Consider the following 25,222-nt stretch of genomic DNA (forward strand, 5'->3'; position numbering starts at 1 on the left):
TTACTCTCAGGCCATTATGTGAAAGCATAATGCAAACCACAGCACTGCAAAAAGGTTTTATACTAACACATGATCCGTCCAATGGCAAGTGTGTCCTGACAGAAAGCATTGTAATGAAATGGCTGCATAGTCTGGATCAGTTTCGCTGTTTAAAACAATCGACACAAACATAATCACTGCTGCCAAGATTAAGACGTATTCAACAACATAAAATTAAATTTAGCCTGTTCAGATACCTGAAAGACCTTCCCTATTTACAGAGCTGCTTTTAATACAAGAAAAAGGTTTAAAGTCTTACTGTCGTATTTATTATTAACTCCTCACTCCTGACAAGCTGTAAATCATGTAAAGAACGTCAGTTTCATCTGCTCGCAGCTCTACAGTCATATCTTAGCAACTGTGAGTGTCCACGGCAGGTCTGTCAAGGTTTCAGTTCCTCCATGTGATGAAATTAGAACCTGATGAGAATCATACCTCAGTTAGCTGGGTAATGTCTGTATTCATGCATTTAGAACACCAGTAAAAATCTTAAGAAATGCCAGAAACATTCAGAACTACAGTATCCACCCTACAGGAGTAAAGATACTACTGCATTAGAGTGTAGAGCTAACAGTAGCTGCTCTGTCCTGCACTCCATTTTCTCTGTGATATTTCCATTTCATCCAGTGACAGACTATGTCCAAGTACTTTCACTCAAGTACTCTACTTAAGTACAAATTAGAGGCATTTGTACTTGACTTGAGTGTTTCCATTTTATTTGACTTAATGCCTCTTCTCCAATACATCTCAGAAGTCAATAATGTACTTTTAACTCCATATTTGAAGGACACCTCCTTACTGTCCAGTGAAAACCACACATCTTTGCAGTTTGTAATAAAATGAAGGATTAACTGTTCATCCATGAGTTGAGGAAAATTCTTCCACCCCATAAACCACATTAACACTTAAAAAGCCTTTTGGATTGGCAGGAAAATACAGTCAACTGGGACCATTTTACTGCATAATGACTACTTAAATACTCGCAAGCCTTTACTGTACTGTACAGATGTACTGAAGTATTTTCACAGTGTTGTAGGAGTACATTTACTGAAATAGAAGACACCTCTGCTCTGTTTACTAAAGCAGACATCCTCTTCTCCCACTACTAGCAGTATTATTTAGATTTCTCCAGGCTTTCTTAAGTCTCTTAATATCATCCTCAAACTAGAGCAACATCAGGGGAGGATCATGTGATGTACTTAGGTAATTCTGCTGTTATTTCAGTTAATCTTCTTACATCACTGAAAACAGAACAGCTCAATGTAGTATATTCCAAACTCTCACCAGCAGGGGGCAGTCTGCTACCAGAACACACATAGTTCTACCAAAACCACCAACAAATCAATGCTATGTATCCACAGACTGTATCAGTCACTGAATTAAGTATAAAGCTCATTATTTACACACATCTGTATTACAGTATCATCAAGTTTTCTTCTTCAGTCTAAAACTCATAGATGTTTATTTTGACAGTTGCACAAAATAACTCTGTCTTATAATCTTCACGTGTTGCATCAGCTGATAGTTTACATTATAGCCCTGTTAGCTTAGCTCTGTTTACAGACAGAAAACAGCCATAGTAAAACCACAAACCACCCCCATTTTCTGTACAGTTTGACACAGAGTGACTCAGTACTCCCCCTAGTAGTCACATAAATCCCACAGCCTATTGCTGGAAATAAATTCAGTTCATATCTTTACAATCCAATACATTGGCATCTTTGGCAAAACTTTACAGCTCTTTTTTCTAAACAAAATAATGAAATATTTGTTTCAATATTTGTATGTAGAAAAACTACATGCTAATGCTACAATAAAATGTGCAGATTTGTACAAAAATATTGCAAAAAAGAGTCCTTGGTTAAATGTGTAGTTCTGAGAGAACTGACCTCTCACTCTTCCAGCAACTGATGTTTCACTACCTGCTTGAGTTCTAAAATGTGACCATATGACGATTGGTTGAAACCAGAACAAGCACCAGCAAGGCATTCTGGGATGGCACTGTCATACAGTTAGCCACAGAACAACAGGAAACTTAATAAAACTGTTCTCACATGCTGTGCTGATATCCACACACAGAGAATACACATTGAAAGGACACACGCAATGAATATTTTGATCACATTTGACCTTGTTCAGCATATACATTACATAAGTCTGTCATGTAGTTATTTCCATCCAGTTAAACCTCTTGTTGTATTTTAGGTCTGGTTTTTTTTACATCTTACAGCCTACTCAAAGTACTCTGGTAATGTAAAGCTACATAGAATGATTACGTAGGATGAAAGTACTCTGACATATGTGTTGCATGTGTCATAGCGAGTCTGCAGTAGATGACTGAGCGCTGACACCTGGCCTTGTGATTGGTCAGATGCCATTCTCTGACTCGTGAGTCATCACAGCTGATGTGTTCAGAACAATAGCTTCCAAAAAGTGAGGAGAGACTTCAGTAAATGATCTGCATACATGAGCTTCAATGGCTTATACTATATTTATTTGTTATTGTGGTACAGATCCCAGTTCAGAGTTCTTGTCATAACAGAACGAGTGTGTGAAATATGAGAAATGTCCCCGTGAATCCATTATCCTAAAGGGAGAAATGCTGTGGATCTTTTATATTTTTTCAAACCAGTCGCAGTCTTCTGGATGCAGTGACAGTTAATTTACAAAAAATGTCAAGTGGAACCTGTTTTGTTGGAGCATTTGCACATGAGGAGTTTAACCCAGGCATTAAAAGGAATAAACCCTGCAAAAGAAAACGGTATAAAGAACATATTATTATTGCCTAATCCATATCTTTGTAAGAGGTTCCTCTTTTCAGCATATAGTTACAGCTCAATATCAGTATGTTGTTATTTGTAATGTACTGTTTATTGTTGCCTGCCAAGGGAGTAAGGATGTAAATCCGCATTCTCTGTTATAATTTAGTAGAATTACCTAGAGTATCTGTCAAATAAAACTAAAGAGCTGTTGTCCAAAAGAGCTATAATTGCAACTGAACATCTCACTGGAGGAAAAAGGGCCAATTGGGGTTAATTAATCCACTTTCTCTTATACAAAATTAAATATTTTCAGTACAAAATGTTGCTGTTTATCTCCAAAGGGCCACAAATCATCCATACTCCATGCTCTACACTGCCGTCACGAGTGCTGACTGCATTTCATAATAATAACTTAAAAGCCCTAATTTGGCAGAAGGTACCAGGCCTCTATGTGAATTAAGAGTCAGGTCATAGTTTCTAATTTCCTTTGTTTAATAAAAAAGAAAAAGTCATTATTAGTGTGAAGCCTTGTTTTCATCCTTTCCTGGTTGTGATGCTAAAAGTACTGCAATATGTTTTTCTACTAATGCAGCACTTCCCTTCCTGTATCAAAAATCCTCTCATGTTTCATTGGATAGAAAGTATTCTTTGCTTCACATAGCTTTTATTGTGCAAACATTGTCTTCCTGCCAAGCTTTAAGTTTCTACAAATGATAGCTGTGCTGCAAAAGTAACCCATGCATCTGCAGTGGCTGAAATCAGACAGTAACACTTAAGATGAACGACCCAGAGCAAGTGTTGAAGAGCTAGAAGAGCTAGTTAGAAGGAGCTGGATTATCTTGTCAGATATATGGAATTTAATTGTACAAATGAACATTGTCTTCAACTGGCAATACTAGTATTTTATCTGTATTGTATTTTAATAGTATTTAGTGATTGGGTTTTATTTGTTTGTGTCAACCTCACACCCAACAGTTATTAGAGTATGCTATGTGGTAAAGCGAATTGTTAATAATTAATGCTTTTTAATGCTAATTAGAGCGGTTAAAATCCAGAGACCCAATATCCCTATGGGGATAATAAAGCAAGTTAACCCTTAACCTTTTTTCTTGAAACCTGGCTTGTAATTGACTCGGTTTTTATTTGAGGAAACAAGATAATTGGACAGCACCTCAGCTCTGTTATGTCATGTTATTAATGAGAATAAGATAAATCACAGCTACATAATGTGGTGTGCAGTCTAATCTTCACATGCTAAACATGATTTGTTTTTTTGTTTTTTGTTTTATATAATTTTATTTATGGATTTTCAACAGTGTAACATGGATGCATCAGACAGTGTGTACATTTTTGCTGTCCTTAACATAAGTCCCCACCACCAACTTAGATGTAAACATAAACATGTAAATATACAGTTGTGGAAAAAAAAATATATATATTAGACCATCAAAAGCCATCAAAAACAATGGTTATGCAATCAAATACTAACTCCTGTGTGTATCATGTGACTAAAACAGACAGAAAAGGAAACATGGAATGCCTAAAATCACTGTTTTTGTCAGTACAATGCCATAGCTACTAATGTAAGCACTTAAGTGATTTGGGTTATTATCAAGAAAACCATGGAAAATGGATAGATATCAGCTCTGAAATTAAACTTTTATGTGCTATTTTTGTTGTTATCATTATATTTGTCCAAACAAATGTACCTTTAGTTGTACCAGGCATTAAAATGAACAAGAAATTGAAGAAAACGAGTGGTCTAATAATTTTTTCCACGATTGTATATACCAAAAGACATCAGGAATATGAACAGGAGGTACATAGCATTCACGCAAATTCTAGATGTGAAAACATAACAAAAGCAAAAATAAATAAATAAGTAACATTAAATCAATAACAATTACACACACACATATATATATATATATATATATATATATATATATATATATAAAGAAGAAATAACAAAAGAAATAAAATATGTACAATACCTACAGTTATCCAGGTGATGAGTGGTGATTTGATATTGAGGTCATGATAAAGTGCTCATTCTATAACTTTCTGTGAATTTTAGAACAGGCTGCCATGCTTTATAGAATTATGATTTCTTGTAAATGTAGATGTATTGTGATAGACTGTCGGTGTTTCCGTCGTTCATCAAACCGTTCACCAGTGTTCTTGTCATAGTTGTGTTGTAGACTTTAAAGGTAAGTTGTTGTTTTCTGTCGCGACCCTCCCAACAGAAAAACCGCCAAGAAATGTATTTGTTTATAATTGCAGATGATATTCCAAATTTGTCACTGTGCGGGTGTGAGTGAAAACATAATCTCTTAGTGTCTTTGTGAAATGACAGTAACAGTTTATAGTTGTAACATGCTGCCAGCAACAATCACAAACTGAATTGGCTGAACAGTCGAGCGAAGCTTCCTAAAAGCTTTTTGTCATGCAGCCTGACTCTGCTGTGAATTTGGATCTGAGTGGTTTACTTTCGTACATCTGATATGTCTGTTATCTTGGTGTCTTCTCAAATTTGATCATATTTATTTCGAGGGTGTGCTGGTGATCACCACTGCATCCTTTACCGCACCCTCCTGCTGGTATGCCTGCAAAAACCCACATCCCTCTGTGGCCTCTCATTCAAATGTCAGCTTTAACTACCAGCTGGCTCTTATAACGCAACTCTTTCTGCCTGTATATCTGTCCATCTGTTTGGCATGATGTCTCTCTATTAAGGTCAGATAGAAACACAGAGACCAACTGCCAGAGTCTAACAGCCTGGTGATGGGCTTCATGGCTGGATGCTAAATTAGAGTCATGTTCCCCTCTCTTGCCTCATACACTTCGGTGCAATCTGGAAAGCCCACTCAGACAGAAGATTAGTGAGGAGTACAAACCGGTTTAGGGTGTTGAAGTGAAAGGTTGCAGCAGTCAGTGAATTGGGCAGCCTTGGTATTCATGCTGTAACCCAGAAAATAACCATGCATGTGTAAAAAACAAAACAAATAAAATTAAAGATGTAATACAGTGGTGTGCAAAAATATTAGAACACTTGTCAAATCTTAAGAAACTGGTGGTTTATTTGTTCCCAAAGCCTGAATTTCACTTTTTTGCCAATGCAAAAGGTAAAGGCAAAGGTACTGAGAATATTTCACCTACAAATTTATCAGTCCAGTCCTTTTTTTTTTACATTTTACTCTAATATTTAGTGTGCCCCCCCCCTCCGGCAACAATCACAGCAGTGCATCTTTCTGGCATTGTGTCGATGTATTTTCGGAGAGTTTCAACCCCAATGTCATTCCACACTCTCAGAAGCTCATTCCAGAGAGTAGGGATGTAACGATATGAAAATTTCATATCACGGTTATTTTGACCAAAATTAACATGATTATCATTATTATCGCGGTATTTATACTTATACACACACTAAAATAATGTAACCAAGTTGTATTTAAAAATAAATAAATAATAATAATATTAATAATAATAATAATAATAGGCACAATGTACTTTTGTTGGTAGAAACATTCAAATATTAACATGTAAACATCAAACATGCAAATGTGCATTAAAGATGGCACCTTATGGCCATTGTTTGACCATTTTCCATATCAAGTTTGAGTTTTTTTAGTTTCTTTTTCATAGATAGATAGATAGATAGATAGATAGATAGATAGATAGATAGATAGATAGATACAAAAAAAAAACTGAATAAAAATGTTGAATATAAGCAACAAATGAACAAAATAAGGAACAAATTGCACAAAAATGCACAAACATAAGCAGCAAAATCAATGAAAAATGAAAAAAAATGAGAAAAAATGAATAAAAACTGACCAAAATTGGCAAGAAAATGAATAAAAATAAATGTAAATAAGTAGCACAATGATCCAGGAAATGTGCAGTACTGTGACTTTTCAAAGTGCAGTAATCAAACACGGTTATCATGATAATTAGAATTTAAACGGTAATACTAACCGTCGGGAATTTTACCGCGGTTTATCATTATACCGGTAATCGTTGCATCCCTACCAGAGAGTTTCCTTAGAGTTTCCTAAGATTGTTGCCGGAGGGGGCCACACTAAATATTAGAGTAAAGTGTAAAAAAAAAAGGACTGGACTGGTAAATTTGTAGGTGAAATATTCCCAGTAACTTTGCCTTTACCTTTTGCAATGGCAAAAAAGTGAAATTCAGGCTCTGGGAACAAATAAACCACCAGTTTCTGAAGATTTGACAAGTGTTCTAATATTTTTGCACACCACTATATGTTGTATGAAAAAACTTCCTAAAATCATCATTGGTGTTTAGAATAACGAGCTGTGAAATTCTGCCAAAGATGCCAATGTATTGGACTGTAGAGATGTGAAGTGGATTAATTTACAGTGATGACAGTGACAGATTTATGTGACCACTAGAGGGAGTAGTGAGTCACTGTGCTTGTCTACAGGTCCTATGACCAAAGCATCAGAAAGTGACCAGATGGGATGAGAAACAAGGAGTCTGTAAAAGTGACTTGGTGATAAAAGCTAGAAGCACTGTTGTTGTTTTCACCTCTGGACACAACTCTAAATCAAAAGAATGGAGTTTGATGGTGAAATGTCAGCGTTTCTTCTACATGGGTGAGTTTGATTCTGAGGCTCATGAAGGTATAAAGTTATTATGTGATGTTATTATCTTTGTAGTTGCCATTTGTTGATCCACAATTCAGACTAAACTGTGACAGTTCTGAACTTGTTTGTTCGATCCCAAACAGATCTTTAGTGCAGCTAAGACAAACCATACAGAAAATGGAGGTGATCTGTGGTTTTACTGTGGCTGTTTTCTGTCTAAAAACAGAGCTAAGACAACAGAGCAATAATGTAAACTATCAGCTGTTGCAGTGCATCGAGATTATAGGACACAGTGTTATTTTAGCAACTGTCAAAATAAGCATCTAGCAGTTTTAGTCTGAAGAAGAAAACTAGATGGGACCATAATACAGATGTGTGGAAACAAAGGGCTTTATGCTTTATTCAATGAGTGATACAGTCTGTGGATACGTAGTGTTGATTTGTCGGTCCGTTTTGGTCCTAAGTGTGTTCTGGTACCAGTCATCCCTCTGCTGGTGAGAGTTTGGAATATCAGTGCTACATAGATCTCCTTTAAAGGGGTCATATTTTGCTAAACCCACTTTTCTTTGGTACATTTATTTATGTATCTGGAGTCTAACAGTTGATAAAGTTTGAATTTGAACCCTCCAGGTGCTGAAAAGCTATCTTTATATTCATTTTGTCAAAAATTGAGTGGATTTCTACAACTCTTTTTAATTCCTTCTTAATTTGTTACGTTTACAACTAGTTACGTCGTGACATTTGTCACATATAAGGTTAAGACTTTTGACAAACATTTCTCCGAGTATGACATAATTGTTTCTCAGCAGCAGCGGTTGTAGTCCATACTGAAAATATGTCCAAACTTCAAGCCAATTACCTAAAATGTTCAGTTGTTGGTTCTATTAATAAACTCAAGTGGCTGAACGGGACAGAGCAGCACAGTCAACAACCCGGAAGGGGGTGGAGTCATGTGCATTTAAAGGGCCAGAGCTCAATACGACCTTTTTCATGTCATTACTCAAAAGTAGTTTAATTAATGAAGAATTCAGATCCAAGCATAGCATCTACAGTTTATGTAGACTACAGGGAAATGTTTCAAAATGCATAATTCCATTTGAAAAAGTGAAATATCACTCCTTCAAAGTTTGAGCATCTAACATTAGACATTACATTAGAACCTCAAAATAAAGTAAGTGTATTTTCAGATGGGCGACAAAGCTCAACAGAGGTAGTGGAGTCTTTTCATTAGACGCCTCTGTCAACATCACCCAGGTGCTCAAAGTCAGTGTGGAACATCCACCCCAGTGGGCAACATACCATGGAGCATCCATTTGTGAAAGCTTTTAATGGTCGACAGCTGTTGCATTTCACTGTGATCGCTCTTCATCTATGTGACAGTCTGCCCACTCTCTGACTTATGTACAGCACAGTGTGGCACTCACACAAAAGGTGAATGTTTATTAATTAAAACTTTTTTTTTTTTTTATTGTTCCACTTACATCTGTTTCCACAACAAGGCTGTAACAGACAGAAAGCAGCCGAGGTTCTCTGTTATTGTTCCTAGTTACAAGACATGAAACAATAAGCTCCAGAAAATTCATTATGAAGTTTTTCTGTTATTGTTGGCAGGATGGAGTAAACAGCAGCAGTAGTTGTTTTCAGTTGTTGCTGTTCCCAACATCAGATGTGAGTAAGTCTTCATGAACAGCTGCTAAACTTCACTGAGGTGAACTCTGTTGGGTCTCCTCTCAAAACCAGCTTTTATGAACAAAGATTTATAATTTTTATATTTTATGAAAATATAAAATAAAGACTCATAATGTCCATTAATGTTGTTTTCAGTCCTTAAAATGTCTTAAAAAATCAATTATATTTTGAAGTGGATGTTACTAAACAACCCCTGTTAATTCTGTCAATAATTCATTGTAAGAACAGTGCATTTACTGCTCTGTTGATGTCAAAAGTAGTGAATTTAAAGCCTCCTGCACCTTGAGATAGTAAACATTAAAATTAGGGAATCTGCCAAGAGGTGCATAGGAAGTCACAAAAATATATAGCATCCATGAAAACCAACAGAAAATATACACATCTATACTGTTTTATTCTCAATATAGATGTAAAATAGGACTGAAATTGTAATATTAGAATAGAATAGAATAGAATAGAATAGAATAGAATAGAATAGAATAGAATAGAATAGAATAGAATAGAATAGCCTTTATTGTCATTTGACAGCTGTCCCCCAATTCCCTTTCAAATCCATGAAAAAATTCCAGCATGTGTCCATGTGTACTGTGTGAAAACTGTATGATGTCTTGTATTTGTGCTTTGCATTATCTTCTGTTCTTCACTGCAATTTTCGAAGAAAAGGGTTTGTGGCAGCGCTCTAATAGGAGCAGCAGCCCGGTGTCCCTAATCATCGAACTCAGTTTCGTTTGATGTACTTTGTGCGTGAACATTAGGCAGACAGTAGACGTGAAAAATGATGGTGTTGAAATGGTCATATTTAAGCTGTTGAAACCTACATAAACCCTAAATGCACTAATACAAATAAACAATATGTGTAATGGCAGAATTACAGTTGTAAACATACATACACGTACATACAGTAGTGTACTGTAGTGAAACAGACAGCAGATTGCGGAAAAGCAAAAGAAGACTCCATTAGTTAATGACAACTATGCATTTTTAATCTGAAGTGCTAAAAATTGTATGCACTCTAACACCCTTACAGCACACACTCCATTACCTCAACAGCTCCACAGTGACACCCCACAGCCAAGGCCAGACAAATTGTCAGAAGTAGTGGCATCACCAGCAGCCGGTGGAGCCGCAGAGCTGAGAGGAGCTGCTAAGCCTCTGTGACAGGCTTTGGCTTCACACCCTGCCTGGCCAGGAGTCCATGGGCATACCCTGAATTAGCACTGGGCTTTCCCACAGTGGGAGAATGTGACGGTGCCTGGAACGCCTGTCCCTGTCAGACAAGTGTGATGATCACCAGTGTACACAACGGACTACCGAGGGGCATGTTTGGACCCACATTTGTCGTTTACTTAACCTCCAAAGTATGAGATGCTGATTGGCAGTGAACGCATCACAAAAAATTAACGAAGTGAGATGTGACATTTCTGGAATGGGAAATGATCTAAAATCAGCTTGTTTACGTAACAGCTTCATGATGCCAACAACAGTATCAATATGAGATTACCTCCCAGATTTGTTTAGACTCCATGGAAGTCATTTTGGGTAAGGAAAGATTTAAAAACTCAGCTCTAAAAATACATTTTGTTACACTAACATACTGTATAGACTGCATACACTGTACAGTGTAATTTCATCATCAGCAAAACTAGATTTAGATTGAAAATGAATTAGAATTGTGTTGCATCGTTTAGTAGTTAATGCATGATTTTGAACATAATCCAAAATTAAAACAGCTGTAATTCCATAAAAGTTTGAAATCTGTGTAAAATGTAAATAAAAACACAATTCAGTGATATGTAAATTTTCATAAACACATATTTTATTCATTATAAACCATAGAAAACAAATCAAAGTTAGAAAATGTGTCATTTTAAGAAGAAAATAAGGTAATTTTAGATTTGATGGCAGCAAGTGTTCAGGAAATTGGGACAAAGGTGAAGAGAGGCTGGAAAAATAAGTAGTACTAGAAAGAAACAGTTAGAGGAACAATTTATAACTAACTGGGTTAATTGGCGACAGATTAGTAACATGACTGAATATAAAAACAGAAAAAGAGAAGGAAAGATAGACAGAGGTTCACTAATCTGTGAAAAAGTGCAGCTGCAAATGGTGCGTTTTCTAAATTTTATAATTTTATTTATTATTATTAGTTGTGGTATTGTACATGTATGAGTGTATATCAGGGAATGTATGGGTGATCCACTGCTTCTTACTGGTGTAGTACTTTCAGCAGTTGTTTATGATATTATTAGTGCTTATTGCAGTATTAATTATATACTTTAATGTGGTCTCCTGTGCTTTTCTCAGCCCCTGTGAATAGGGCTGCACGATTTTGGCCAAAAATAAAATCCTGATTTTTTTTCCTCTAAATACAAAATTTTCGATTTTGGTTTCTGGGTAAAACTACAAAAGACAACAGAAGTCGGCATGTCGTTTTCGTATGTAGCCCGCAATGCAACGCACTGCTCCTACTCTGGTGTGTGATGATGTTTGAGGTGCTGAAATAAGTTGGTTGTGCTGTTATCTTTGACAGATATCGCCTTCAGGCAAAGTTTGCAGCGAGAACTGGTTTGGTCTTCATCGGAAACCAATTCTACACAGCTAACTTGCTCTTGCTATAGCAAACCTCATTTGTGTACTGGTGTGTGGAGACCGCTGTCACAGTTAGGAGGAGGAGCCTACGGTAGCCTGGAGGCACACGGCCCAGAGACACCAGAGAGATTAATTTTGATTTGATGATTACCTTTTTTTAAACATTGTCCTAATTAAATAATCCAATTTCGATTTAAATTTGATTAATCGTGCAGTCCTACCTGTGAAACAATATCTCATGTATCTGTACATGAACATACTTAGTACTGACCATAAAGTTATTCTTAACTCGACAAACAAATAATTATTTAAACTCTGCATGCTGAGTATGAAAGAAGGGTCGGCCCATCCTTAACAGTGGAATTAGTGCTTGACAAAGTAGATTTTTTTTTTTGGCCATTGAGAAAAGCAGCACACAGTCTGTCACTTGATGTTCTTTATTTTCCTTTATTATTTGTTCAGTTCATCTCAAAACAGCAGTCATTTAAAAAGTCAGCTCTCAGAATTACATTAAATCTTGGTTCAGAGGAAAAGCTTGTGTCCACTTCATATTACATCCAAAAATCTGTTCACCTATGTAGCTCCCATTTAAGGATTAATTACAGCTGTGCTGTTTAAGCTCAGTGGTTCTACCTCAGATTTGCCATTTGATATAAAGAGTTGACATTTTGTCAATCTTTCCTGATGTTACAACAGTTAAATTTAAAGCGATCCAATTAAAGTTTAGAGAGAAGTGTTTATTGGTGCAACCCAGCCTTTAGGAAATAAATTTTATATATTGTTGCATTTTATTTCCTTAGTACAGTTAATCTAAAGCACTCTTCTTACATTTTGAATGGTGTTAGATATCAACACACCGATAATAGATGAGTTTCAATGTTTACTAACGACAGTGACGTCATTAAGATGCGCATGCAACTCGGAGGCAAAAACACGAGTACCAGCTACCAGCCGGCTCACATCAGCCGTACACCTCCAGGCTCTCCCGTGAATGAGCCGATATGTTAGCTTTAAAACGGTTCATCAACTGTCTCTGTCCAAAAGCCGATCCCATCTTTTCTTTCACAGCCGCATAATTTGACTTGACCTCATCGGGAAGGCTGTCCCATAGTAGAAAAGCAGACTTGCACAGACGGGTGAGGAGTGTTCTCCCAGGCTCCCCGCTGAACTCAGCGGTGTCGCCCGCCATAGCTCTGACTGCCACTTCCATCTGCCTCACCCAGCTGAAGAAACTCAAAGGGAGCAGGTAGATCCACAATCACTCTCTCTCTATAGGGTGATAGTCCAGGGGAAGCCCTCCTGGTAGGTTTAAAGGAGTCTTCATCACCGTACCACATGATGACAATTCTTTTTTTCACGCTGCTAAGCACAACAGACACGCAGGCTAACTATACTGAGAAGCTACGCTAACCGCGGTAATAACTATAAACAGCGGTCGGCAGAACAGAATCACCGCTGCCACCAATGGAACCGAGCAGTTTTTATGCCTCCGAGATGCGTGCGCAGCAAGACTTAATGTATGCATACGTCATACGAAACCTCTCTATTGGATGCCATCTTTTTATCCAAACCATTCTGGGTTCCCAATACGTCAATCACGATCGATTGATAGATCTTGTGCCATTTAATAAATTATTTAAATGTTAGTCTATCATCTATCCTCCCTGTGGCATTTGGCACTTGATATACATACAAGGCGTCCAGTCTGAGATCTCTTCTAATGTAGGGGTCAAAGGTCAAGGAGCTTCCAGTCTTTCCAATATATATCTACTAAAGAAAGGCTGTAAAAAATGAGTGGGAGAGCTGAACAAAGTAAGAAACCAAAAATGTACTACTTCCATGAGGAACGGGAGGAGGACTTTTGTCACAGTGTCATCTTCAAAGTGTGCTAATCTATCATTGATATTCCAAAGAAGGAAAATGTGGAGGCACTTTGGAACTGCTCATAACAACTATAACACTGATTACCCTCTGAAAAGCTGAGAAAGAGAACAGTGAGGGAACTAAAATCACAGTTAATCAGACCGCAGTCATTATTCCATATGAACATTAAGTCCAAATAGCATTCCACCATGACTGATGATCATGTAGAAGTCTGTTTGAGGCCCGGATTAATCCATTTAGTAGACCAATTTGACTGGTCATTTTTAAAGTAGCTCACAAGCCGAAAAAGTGTGGGAACTCCCGATGTAGAAGTTTCTGCTCTCCACCACATACTTTGTTTTTAATTACCCTCTTCGTACAGTTTGTTATGTTCAAGCCAATATTTTTGACTATAATTGACATACTGTTTTACGCCCACAAGCCTTTTTAACTAATGCAAATGAGCGCACAAAAGTAAACGTACACATGTCCACTCACACACATCAGCAAGGCCCACATTATCTTTATATAATGTTCCTGTTTGCCACCCAGCATGCACTAGAGGAGAGGTAGGATGAAAGCTTCTTGGAGCGACAGTTATGTGAGAGAGGAACAGTAACGAGTGGGTTGGAAACCGTGACAGCCGGTCTGCCGCAAGAAGGGGAGTGAGAGAGGCAGCGAATGGGAAGAGGGGGGTTACATGTGGGAGGATACCACAGCGAATATGGTAGGAAGACAACATGTTGCAGCCACAGCCCGGTTTTATGGAGCAGATGAGCGAATGAGCAAGCGAACATGTCTGGTCCAGACACCCACACTGCCTGGGCCGGTGTTCTGGGCGATCAGCAATACATTGTTGTGAATCTGTGTTTCTCTCAGTGCGCGTTGTGGTGGTGATACATTGTCCAGATCTGCTCCTGTGGTCTGTGACATCTTTCACATTGGGAATTCCTGCTCAGTGTTGGAGATCCAGAGTGGTGCACTGGTCTGAGCAGGTTGGGTGCCAGACTCACAATGTGAAACATAAAAAAAAAAGTGTCAGAAATGACGTAGAAACAGCCTGACATCTTGTCATCAATGCTGCTTACATTTTGTAACAATTGGATGATCATTACATTTTTTTTCTGTTTATCACATACATTTAATATTTGCAAGTGTGAAGCTCCAGTTTTGTCAGAATCAGAGTCACATTTCAGACAGGGGTTCAGGCAGTCTTACTTGAGGATATTTTGCAGATTAATGATGCAGTCAAATTAGAGCTGCAACAGTTTATTAATTGACCAGTTATCAGTGAGATGTGACATTTTTGGAATGATAAATTATTAAACATCAGGTCAGTTACATCATAGTTCAGTGTCAGTACTTACCAGGCGTTGGACTTAAGAGCTAATGGACAAAAGTCCTCGTGGGTTCGAATCCCACTTCTGGTATGGGAAAATAAACTCATGCTCAGTGTATTCACTTCTATGTGCACTCTTGACTTCAGTTTGTTGGTTTATATCAATGACAGCAAACTTATCAGTATCAGTTGGAGATTACCTCTCAGATGTTCTATAACTCAATTTGGGAAGAAGAAAGATTGTAAAACTCGGCTACCAAAATAAATATTTTTACACCAGCAAACTGTAGACTGTAAATTGTAATTTAATCAAAACTAATTCTAATCTAGTTCAGTAAAACTAGGTATAAAATGAGTTAAAATTGATTATTAACCAGAATTTTATTGTATCCTTGTATAGTGGATCCATGATTATCAACAACTCCAGCTCCAAAAAAGTTGGAAATATGTGTTAAATATAAATAAAAACACAATTCAGTGATGTTCAATTCTCATAAACCAATATTTTATTCACAGTAAATCAAACGTAGAAAATGTGCCACTTAAAAAAAAAGAAAGGTAGTTTTTAATTTGATGGCAGCAACATGTGTTTAAAATAGAAGGTGGCTGTGGCTCAGCTGGTAAGCGGGTAATCCAGTGACCAAAGGGTTGACGGTTTGAATCATGCCGAAGTGTCCTTGGGCAAGACACTGAACCCTAAATTGCTCCCTGGCCTGGCAGCTCCTTGCGTGAATGCGAGGCTTTTTAAAGTGCTTTGGGCACCATGAAGGTGTAGAAAATGCTGTATAAGTAACCATTTAAAATAACGAAAATTGTCAGCAATTTTACGAATGCAGTATGAGCATCAGATTGCCAGACATTATTAGAGCTGCAACAATTTACTTAGTAGGTTAGTTATCAGTTTTTGAATTTAACCTGGACTATTTTGATAATAGACGGTTTATTGCTTTGAGTAGTTTTTAAGAAAAAAAGATGTTTTATTCCAGCCTCTTCCGTCTGTTCACTATATTTTCTGGTGTTTTCTTTTCTCAATGGCAGTGAATCAGGGTTAAACCAATAGCAGATGCCAATACTGACATTGTTTTTGGTGTTTTTATTTTGTTTTTGTGTTTTTTTTATCCTCCTTAAAGAAATCTTTTGATAAATATAAAAATAGTTCATCTTCATCTCACTATCTTTGAGTGAACAATGATACAAACATAGAAATACCTGCATACATAGAATACCGATGTCTGGCTAATACATTAGTGTATTTCTACATTGAACTGAGGACATCATCTTGGATTTTGGGAAAACCTGATCAACACAACTAATCAAGAAATCAATCAAGAAAATAATATTCAGAGAAAATGTTCGTTAGTTGATGCCCAGAACATTAGTGTGAAATATCTGTTGTGATGAAAAATGTTCAATTTACTCTCAGAATACACACATAATCCTTGATTCCCATAGAATAGACAGACAGACAGACAGACAGACAGATCTGCCATAATAGGAACAGCGGTAATGAGTGGTTTTCCTGAATGTACACTAGTGCGACAGTAAAAGAATATGCAGACGCTCATTGCTAATACACGTTAAAGCCCTTAAATTACGCAATTTCCTTGTTGAGCTGTCCGTATCAGTGGTGTTTGATCATTTCTATGAGCTTTATCCTCATGAATAGACCAGAACGTCAGCCTGAGAGCTCCCTGCTAATAAAATGTTAATCCCCTAAATTACACAGTCTTCCTGCTCATTTGACACCGCCACCGGCGTTTGATGTTTTGCATGAATACACTCACACACATACAGGTGCTTTTGATCCTTTATTCTCCTGCAGTTTAATATTGTTCTAGTTTTTCCCCTGATTTCAGCTGCTTTTTCTGTACCCTATGTATGTACTGAATATGTTGCCATGGTATCAGTGAAAAGGCTGAGGTCTCACTCCTGTCACATTTTATTCAACAGGAACCTGAGCTCTCCAAAGTGTGCTTTTCTGCTTCCTTTGTCCTTCATGAAATGTGTCTCTCACCAGGAGAGCTGACCACGTTCCAGCAGATTTTACAATCTGACAAACATCAGCACAAGATAAATATGATACTCCTGCTGCTGCTGCTGCTGCTGAATCTTGTGTCCCTGCAGTTTTTGCGTGATTGCAATAATAAGCTCGTATAAATAGTTTTAGTCATTAGCCTGCTAGCCTGGCTCTGGGATGATGTCATGACTTCAAATCTCCTGCCAGAAAACAAAAGCTGGACTCAGTCATGGATATGTTCTATTTTTAGTTTTGTTTTCGCTTTTTCCTCTTGTTCTCTTTAGCATAACATCAAAGTTACTGAGTAATTTTGTTATTGAGCCAGAAGTAGTATTCCATATACGGTTGTCAGAAAAGCAGGCATGTAGGTCAGAAATGTTTGTGCAGTTTCACCAGTGGTGTGTGAAATATGTTTGAACACTTTGCGGTATCTACATATGTATGTTTGTGTGTGAAAGAGGGAAAGCATGAGCGTGCATAAACACACAACCTCTGCTTTCACTCATAGGACTATTAAAAGTGGCCTGAGTCAAACCAGCTCTCACAGAACCAGGGGAAATAATGCCCCAAGATTGAAAGAATCATGGGATTGAGGGAATTGTTGTTGGAATGTATTTGGAAGGATTGACCCTTTATCCCTGATACAAATCCTTATTTTTTTTTCCCAGGCAGTAATATCTTTCCCTCTGGTCTTCCTTCTTAAAGTTTAACCACAAGGTCCTGAACCAGAGCTTGATTTATTTCAGAAAAACTCTTTTTTTCTCACTTCAACGACAAGTGAAATACTCATAACATGTGAGCGAATCTGTACTAAAATATTTATAGAGAAGCTTCCAAGCATAATTCAATCCAGTCCAATGCTAAAAAGTGTTTTTGCGTGATAGAATGTGTGCTAAATGTGTATTTATCCCCTAAAGTACAAATCCATCCCACTGATTAAGTATTTCTTGGAAAGCTGCAGCAGCACATAATGACTGGTTGTAGGAGCAGTGATGCTTCAGTCCCATAATCTTAAAAAAAAAAAAAAGTTGCAGAATGTTCGTGAGCAATCATTAATCTAGTCTAATGTGTTTCTTACAGACAGAAAAGGATTTATACACTACTTGGCCAAAACAAAACCCTGCATGTAGTATTTTATTGGACTGACTTTAGCTCTTAGTTTTATTAATTTCTCCATTAAATACTGTACTAATACACATCACTGTACAAAAATGACACAAGAACACAAACCCACACAAAAATGAGTTACCCTGACAAACATGAATAAAATGCAACAAAGGAAACAGAGAAAATGGTGAAAATAAATAAAAATCCGTAGACCCCAGCACCGTGAAAAATCTTAATTTCAATACTTTTACATAGCAGCATGTACATATTATGATTGATTACATCTTATGCTGTATATGCCACAAAGTTCTGGAAGATCTGACGTGTTTTATTCTGGACATTGATGGTAATCAATGTTTCATAACAGGCACTCATAAGTTTAAACCACTCAGGGTTCCTTTTTACATTTCTAACATGTACTATCATAGATCAGGTGAGTTTTAAACAGTCTCAGTTGTGTAAAATTGTGGACTACCTTTAGTTTTGACTACAGGACACATTCACTGTTGCAGCCTTATGTCATGCAATGGTTTAGCAATGTCACAAAATATGTCATAACAGTTATTTACGTCCGTAGTTGCATTCATTTTTTTGGCAAGATCTGTAGCTGCATGTTTCCCAAAACCCTTAAGTTTTCCTTTAAGCAAAAATATTCTTACTGAAATATGACAAAAGAATAAGAAATTAACAGTTATTAACATGGACAGGGTAAAATTTGCCTCCTCATCCACTGAATTTACCCATAACCTACTGTTTTGTGAAATATTGCCAGTAAACAAAGTGTAGATGTTTGAGAGAGAAGCTGTCAGACATTGTTTTCATCCTTTTTCATCCTCATTGGTTTGAAAACCTATGTAATCTTTTCGGATATCTACTCTCCACAGACTTTCAGATGCAACTCGCCATCTCACATGCAACGCTGTCATTTGACCTGTACGTTTTGTCAAGCTGCTGCGCCTGAGGAGTTGTGTTATTTGTGAGAGGGGCAGGAACCTCAGGAGCTGTTGTTTTTTCTTCCTCAGCCTCAAAATCATGGAAGGAAAGCTTTAATGACACTTGCTGGTATTGTCATAGCTGAGGAAAAAAAAAAAAACATCACATATCCGAGTATTTTAAAGGAATACGAAGAACTGATGACTGATTCTTACGAAGTGACTCAGCTCACTTGGAAATAGCGCCGTGTGGAAGTGAAGTCATCCATTTGTGAATAAATTAACCACTGTCGAAACAGGCCTTAGTTGTTTTTATTTATCACTTTTCTTGCACAAATGGCCAATGAATCTATTTATTGTGGCCTAAAGTGAGATTTGAGCTTGGGTTTTTTCCAGTTCTGCCCCCTGTTCTTGTATAAATATAGAGGACTGAAGAAATGCACTTAATTCCAATAAATCTTGTTTAATTAGATCATTTCACTGTAAAAACACAGTAGCTCTGTTCCCCAGAATTCAGAGACTTATCAGAATCAAAGCTGCTTTTGATGTATGATAAAAAAATCCTTTGTTAATTGGATTAATTTTCTAACTTTTTCAGATCTGCCTGGCCGTGAAGTTTATTGGACTGAAGATTATCCAGAGGTAGAGGCTAAAGGTATGTGAAGAAAATAATTAGATTCATATTTTAATTTACTAAGGGTGTTAAGATAATGTAACCAAGACCAAATCCACAATAAAAATAAATAAATAAATAAATAAACTTCTGAGTCACAGGGAGCTTAATTCCATGTTCCAATATTAAAAAATACTAAAAGCACTTCCATTGTAGTTGATTTGTTCTAATTATGTTACTCTTTGATCCCTAATTTTTGATGGATATGGAAGCATTTAGAGGATTTTTCCAGTAATTACTGAACCTGTCAAGTCAGTATTACAAATGACAAATTTGCCTGAAGAATTACAGGCTTTAAAATCTACTAAATTTCCTGTCCTTCAACACCCACACACCCCAAAAAAACCTTTAGCAGGAAAAATAAGGCTGGTTTTGGCCATGTTTCCCACTTAAGTAAGATTCAGAAATGTACTTAAAGTGTTTCTAACATGCACCACAAACCGTGCGTAAAACCAATATCTGGCAACCCAGTCGCAGGCACGCCCGCTAAACAAACGATCATGTGAAACGTTAGCTTTGGACCAGCCCCCATTTGTCACAACTGGCTAAGGGCCATGACAAACAAGAGACGCATTGTCACAAAGGAATAACAAAGTACGTTTATTTAACATAATGTAAGGATAAATCAAATCATGGGATGTGAGAGTCAGTGGCATCAGTAATGTAGGATGTGCATGTGTGGTGAATATGGGGTGTGGGGGTGTTGGGGAGTGCATAAAATGAAACAAAGGAGCAAAGCAAAACTAAAGCGGCCACATCACCCAGGGAAGCAGGCATCTGTCTGGGAAGAGAGAGAGTGAAACAATGAATGAACACCTCCTTATATGAACTACCTGTGCACCAAGCTCAGGTGTCTTCAGTCACCAATTACACTGGTCTACAATTTTTTAGAAATGATTTGCTTCAGACATTAAATGTGCTAAATGTTACGTATTTTAATAAGATTAATTGGAAAATAAATGACAAAAGTGCCAGTTTGCTCATGTTTTCAAGGTTTACGATAGTGTTATTACACATATATATTGGTTTATGTACATTTATATAATAGTTTTATAAATCTTCCACTAAATAGAACCTGTAAAGTGAATGTATTCTAATGTGCAGACAGTGTTTTGAAGTAGATCTTGTAGCTCTGAGACAAATATTCCTTTTGAGTCAAACCCATTCTCTCGTTAATTCTTGAATTTCACATTTTGACCCAAGGCTGTATCTTGGAAAGTTCAGCCAACCAGCATTTTTGACTTGACTTTTCTTTATCAGTGACTCTCATGTGGTAAAATTTCATTACTTTTATTCTGGAAGCATTTTCCTTGTAGACCAGTGTTACCAGGCTGGAGCATCCGACTCCAGACCCCAATGGTAAACACCAGCAGGGGTTGTCACAGTATTGATGTAAGTAAGTAAGTAAGTAAAGCTTTATTTATATAGCACTTTTTAAAACAACATGTTACAAAGTGCTTCACATAAAGGAGAGATAGATCAAATCAAGTCAAATCAAATTTTAAGCCAATTTACAGAAACCCAACAGAATCCTCCAGGAGCAAACACTTATGACTGGTGACAGTGGTGAGGAAAAACTTCCCTTTAACAGGCAGAAACCTCGAGCAGACCCAGACTCCTGAAGGATGGCCGTCTGCCTTGACCAGTTGGGGTTTAAGAGAGAAAGTAAAGGAGGAAAAAAGAGAGAGCGATAGAGATAAAGAGAGACTGGGGGAGAGGGGGGAGGTAGGGGGAGACGCATGGATGCAGCTAATGCACAGATAACTGAACTAGAACATCTGTGGAACAGTATAATAAACACTATCGTAACTATATGGATAAGTGAGTGATGACGATGAAGGTGGACAGAGGCAGGACCACAGCAGCAGGTCCAGAGATGATCCTAGGAAAACCTGTGATGATCCTGGGAAAACCTGTGAGGTGATAAAGCACAGAGACTCCAGGGAAGAAGTCAAGTCAGTAACATGTATTCACTGGGGCGTAAACAGAAGAGATTTAATGAAATGCTTGTTTATAAAAGTGAGGTTTTAAAAGTCACTTGAAGGTGTCTATAGAATCTGATGATCTGATGTAATGGGGAAGACTATTCCAGAGGGTTGGGGCCAGAATTGCAAAAGCACAGTCACCTTTTGTTGAGAAGTTGGAGCGGGGGATGGATAGGAGGTGTCTCACACTCTCACCAGCAGGGGGAAGTCTGGTACCAGAACACACTTAGGATCAAACCCACCAATGAATCAGTAAAGCTCATATTTTATACACATCTGTATTATGGTTGAGTTTTCTTCTTCAGACTAAAACTGCTAGATGCTTATTTTTACAGTCCCTCAAAATTACACTGTGTCTTATAATCTTCATGTGCTACATCGGCTGATAGTTTACATTATAGCTCTGTTAGCTTAGCTCTGTTTTCAGACAGAAAACAGCTGCAGTGAAATCAAAAATCAGAGGTTTGTGTTGTCAATATCGGCACTAAAGATCTATTTGGAATCGAACAAAGAAGGTCAGAATTGTCACTTTAGTCTGAACGTGGATCAACAAATGGTAACTTGGCAAAGATAACAACGTCACATAATCCTACTTACTAACCCTACTTCATACCTTCATGAGCCTTGTAGCACCGCATTGTGTAATAACTGTGTAATATGTAATAATGTAATAATTTTTCACCTCATTATATAATAACACCACATTTTGTAATAAAATTCTTGAACACATTTTGGAATAAACTTCACCGCATTTTGTAATAACTTCCAAAATTTCAGTGCACCAGTAAGTTTCTTGTCAGTAATACTTAATTAATGCAGCTTTTGTCTCTATGCTTGCAAACACATTCTCCATTATAATGAATACAGTTACATTTCATTTAGATTTGACCAATGAAACATCCTCCAAGTTTTTAAAAATGAATTCTGATTAAGCTGGAATGCTTAATGTTGTTCTGCTGGTATGATGGCTTTTCCAATTAAGGCATCGATTGCCACAGTTTTTTGATGGTTTATTACATAATACACCAAATTATTACATTTTCTTTTTTGAAAAAAAAAAGTGCTACACCCGCATTTTGTAATAACTGTTGCAATATGTAGTAAGTTATGGCAAAATGCTGTAAAGTTAATTACAAAATGCATTAAAGAATTTTATTACAAAATGTGGCATGTTATTACAATTTGCGATGTTATTACATAGTGAGGTGAAAAATTATTGCGTTATTACATATTGCACCGTTATTACATAGTGCGGCACTACAAGCCTCATAATTAAAGTCACCATGTAGAAGAAATGCTGCCATTTCAGCATCAAACTCCATTCTTTTCATTTAGAGCTGTGTCCATATGGTGAAAACAACAGCACTTCTAGCTTTTATCACCAAATCCCTTTCACTGACTATAAAAGTTGTTTCTTAGTGGTTCTCATCCCATGTTATCACTTTCTGACACTATCAAAGGCCTGTGGTATTACCATAGGAGATCACCGGAGTGACTCACTTCTCCCTCTAGTGGTCACATAAATCCTCGGCCCATCGCTGGAAATAAATTCTGTTCACATCGCTACAATCCAATACATTGGCATCTTTGGCAGAACTTCACAGCTCATTATTATAAACACTGATAATAATTTTAAGTCATTTTTTAATACTTGAGGGTAGAAATACTACATATTGCTTCTTTAAAGGTAGAATATTACTGCGAGGGACTTCCTGTGTCCTTTGTCTGTTGGAGGTGGTAGTGTTTTGTGTCTAGTCTAAACAGTTAAGTATTGGCCAGTGGAGCTGCTGCCTGCATGAGCCCTGTTGTTTTTGGTCAGTGTTGTTTCCCATGACTCTGAGATGAGCCAGAGGAAGCCCGATGTGATTTCCACACAGTTCCCAGGCCCCCACGTCCCTGCAAACACAGGACACGGTACAGTCACACATAGACACACACTCCCTCATAAGTCTGGGACAAAAATGTGTGTCCATGTGTGGTACTGTCATTAAAAAGAGATAAATGGCCTTGACATCCTTTGCTCTTTGAGACACACATGCTCGGTGTTACTTGTTAAGCACACACAGACATCGGTCAATAGTGGTGTTACGCTAAAGGACAGCTGCAGCCCGTCCGCTGAAGAGGCATAAAACATCACTGACTGCAGCTCAGACTTCAGGTCACATGCTAACAGTGGAACGTCTTGAACTTCCTTAAAATGGCATCTGTACTTAAAATAGGGGGACTCGGCTCTGTTTATTTCTGAATCAATGGAGAAAGGGTCATGATTTCCGCTACTTTCTTCTGGTGCTTATAAATATTTCGTCAGGGATATCAGTAGCTAGGCCAGATCAAGCAGTGACACAGGGACACATTTCATGTTCAATAAGCTCTGTTTTGAAAACTAAACAACTTATCTCCATGTTTAATACATGTATGAGTAGGTCTCAGTAAGTACTTTCACATGACACATGTTAAAATTTACAGAAATAAAATTTGGGGGTAAAAATACTTAAATACCTGCTGCGTGACACAGGGACTCTAAATGAACATCATTTTTTTTCACTTTACACAAATGCACAAAACATGCTGTTCTCATAAGAAATTGATACTAAATGAAACACAGGGCTTGAGCTATGATGTTAAACTACAATTGTGATCAATGTTGGATAAAAATATGTAAATGATAAGTTTTCATGAACACAAATATGTTGTGACACTGGGACAGCAGTTTGTCACTTTGTTCTGTAGTCAGAATAAAAGACTTTGCTGGGACTAAGACACTACAAATATGCTAATAAACTTTTATTATGATACTGAAATCTTGTAAACAGTTCCATAAAATAGGGTTCTTAAACTAAAAAATGAGCCTATTTAAGAAATGATAAGTGAAACTTAATTTTTGACACTGATTTTCACTTTCGCGTGATCTGGCCCAGCTGTTTTATGTGGTATTAACCCCAGAGAAAAGAAAATTTCCTTGAATGATTTTGTAACATTTGCATGTTGCTGTCTTGTTTTCTTTATATTCCGTTTTTTTTTTTTTTTTTTGTAATTAAAATACTGAATTACCACTTGGGGATTAATCAGTTCATCTGTATCTGTAAGTGAGGTCAAAGAACACTGCAGAAATGTGTGTAAATGATCCTTAGTCACACAAATAACCAAAGAACATCACACAAACATTTTTGCAAACATTGCCATACACCTCCCAGCCTTTTGCTTAATTGTGCAGCGTCTGATTATTTGCAAATGCCTTTATAATGTTTGTGAATTCATGTTTGTTAATGTTGATTCACTTTTTGCAAACAGTGATGTAAAAACCTTACACAAATGTTGGATTTCATGTGACATTTGTTTGTAAATGTCTTGGAACAAAGCAGAAAAGATCTTTCTCTGTTATTATATTCGTATGAATATTATACCAGACCAACTATGTGAATTAACAGAAGCAAATGGTACATGACCTAAAACAAACAGAATGTGAAATAAAACCCCAGACAATTAACATTTTCTGACATTCAAGAGTGCTGGCTTCTGGCTGAGTAGGTATTTCTGATAATGTAATGTAAAATTTTTGAAGGTGTTGGCCTTGTCTTGAATAATTAGGACTCATTTTTGTGCATTTTAAGACCAC

General features: G+C 37.1%; 1 protein-coding gene across 1 annotated transcript in view; it reads left to right on the top strand.

Moving 5' to 3' along the window:
* Nucleotides 1–25,222, top strand: part of ncalda (neurocalcin delta a) — a 112,467-nt gene that overhangs the window by 13,576 nt on the left and 73,669 nt on the right. The window contains exon 3 of the mRNA XM_030157228.1: nucleotides 19,547–19,603. The gene's annotated coding sequence lies outside the window, so the exon portion shown is untranslated. The remainder of the gene's footprint in view (nucleotides 1–19,546; nucleotides 19,604–25,222) is intronic.

Source organism: Sphaeramia orbicularis, chromosome 16 (assembly GCF_902148855.1).
Source record: "Sphaeramia orbicularis chromosome 16, fSphaOr1.1, whole genome shotgun sequence".
Taxonomy (NCBI): domain Eukaryota; kingdom Metazoa; phylum Chordata; class Actinopteri; order Kurtiformes; family Apogonidae; genus Sphaeramia; species Sphaeramia orbicularis.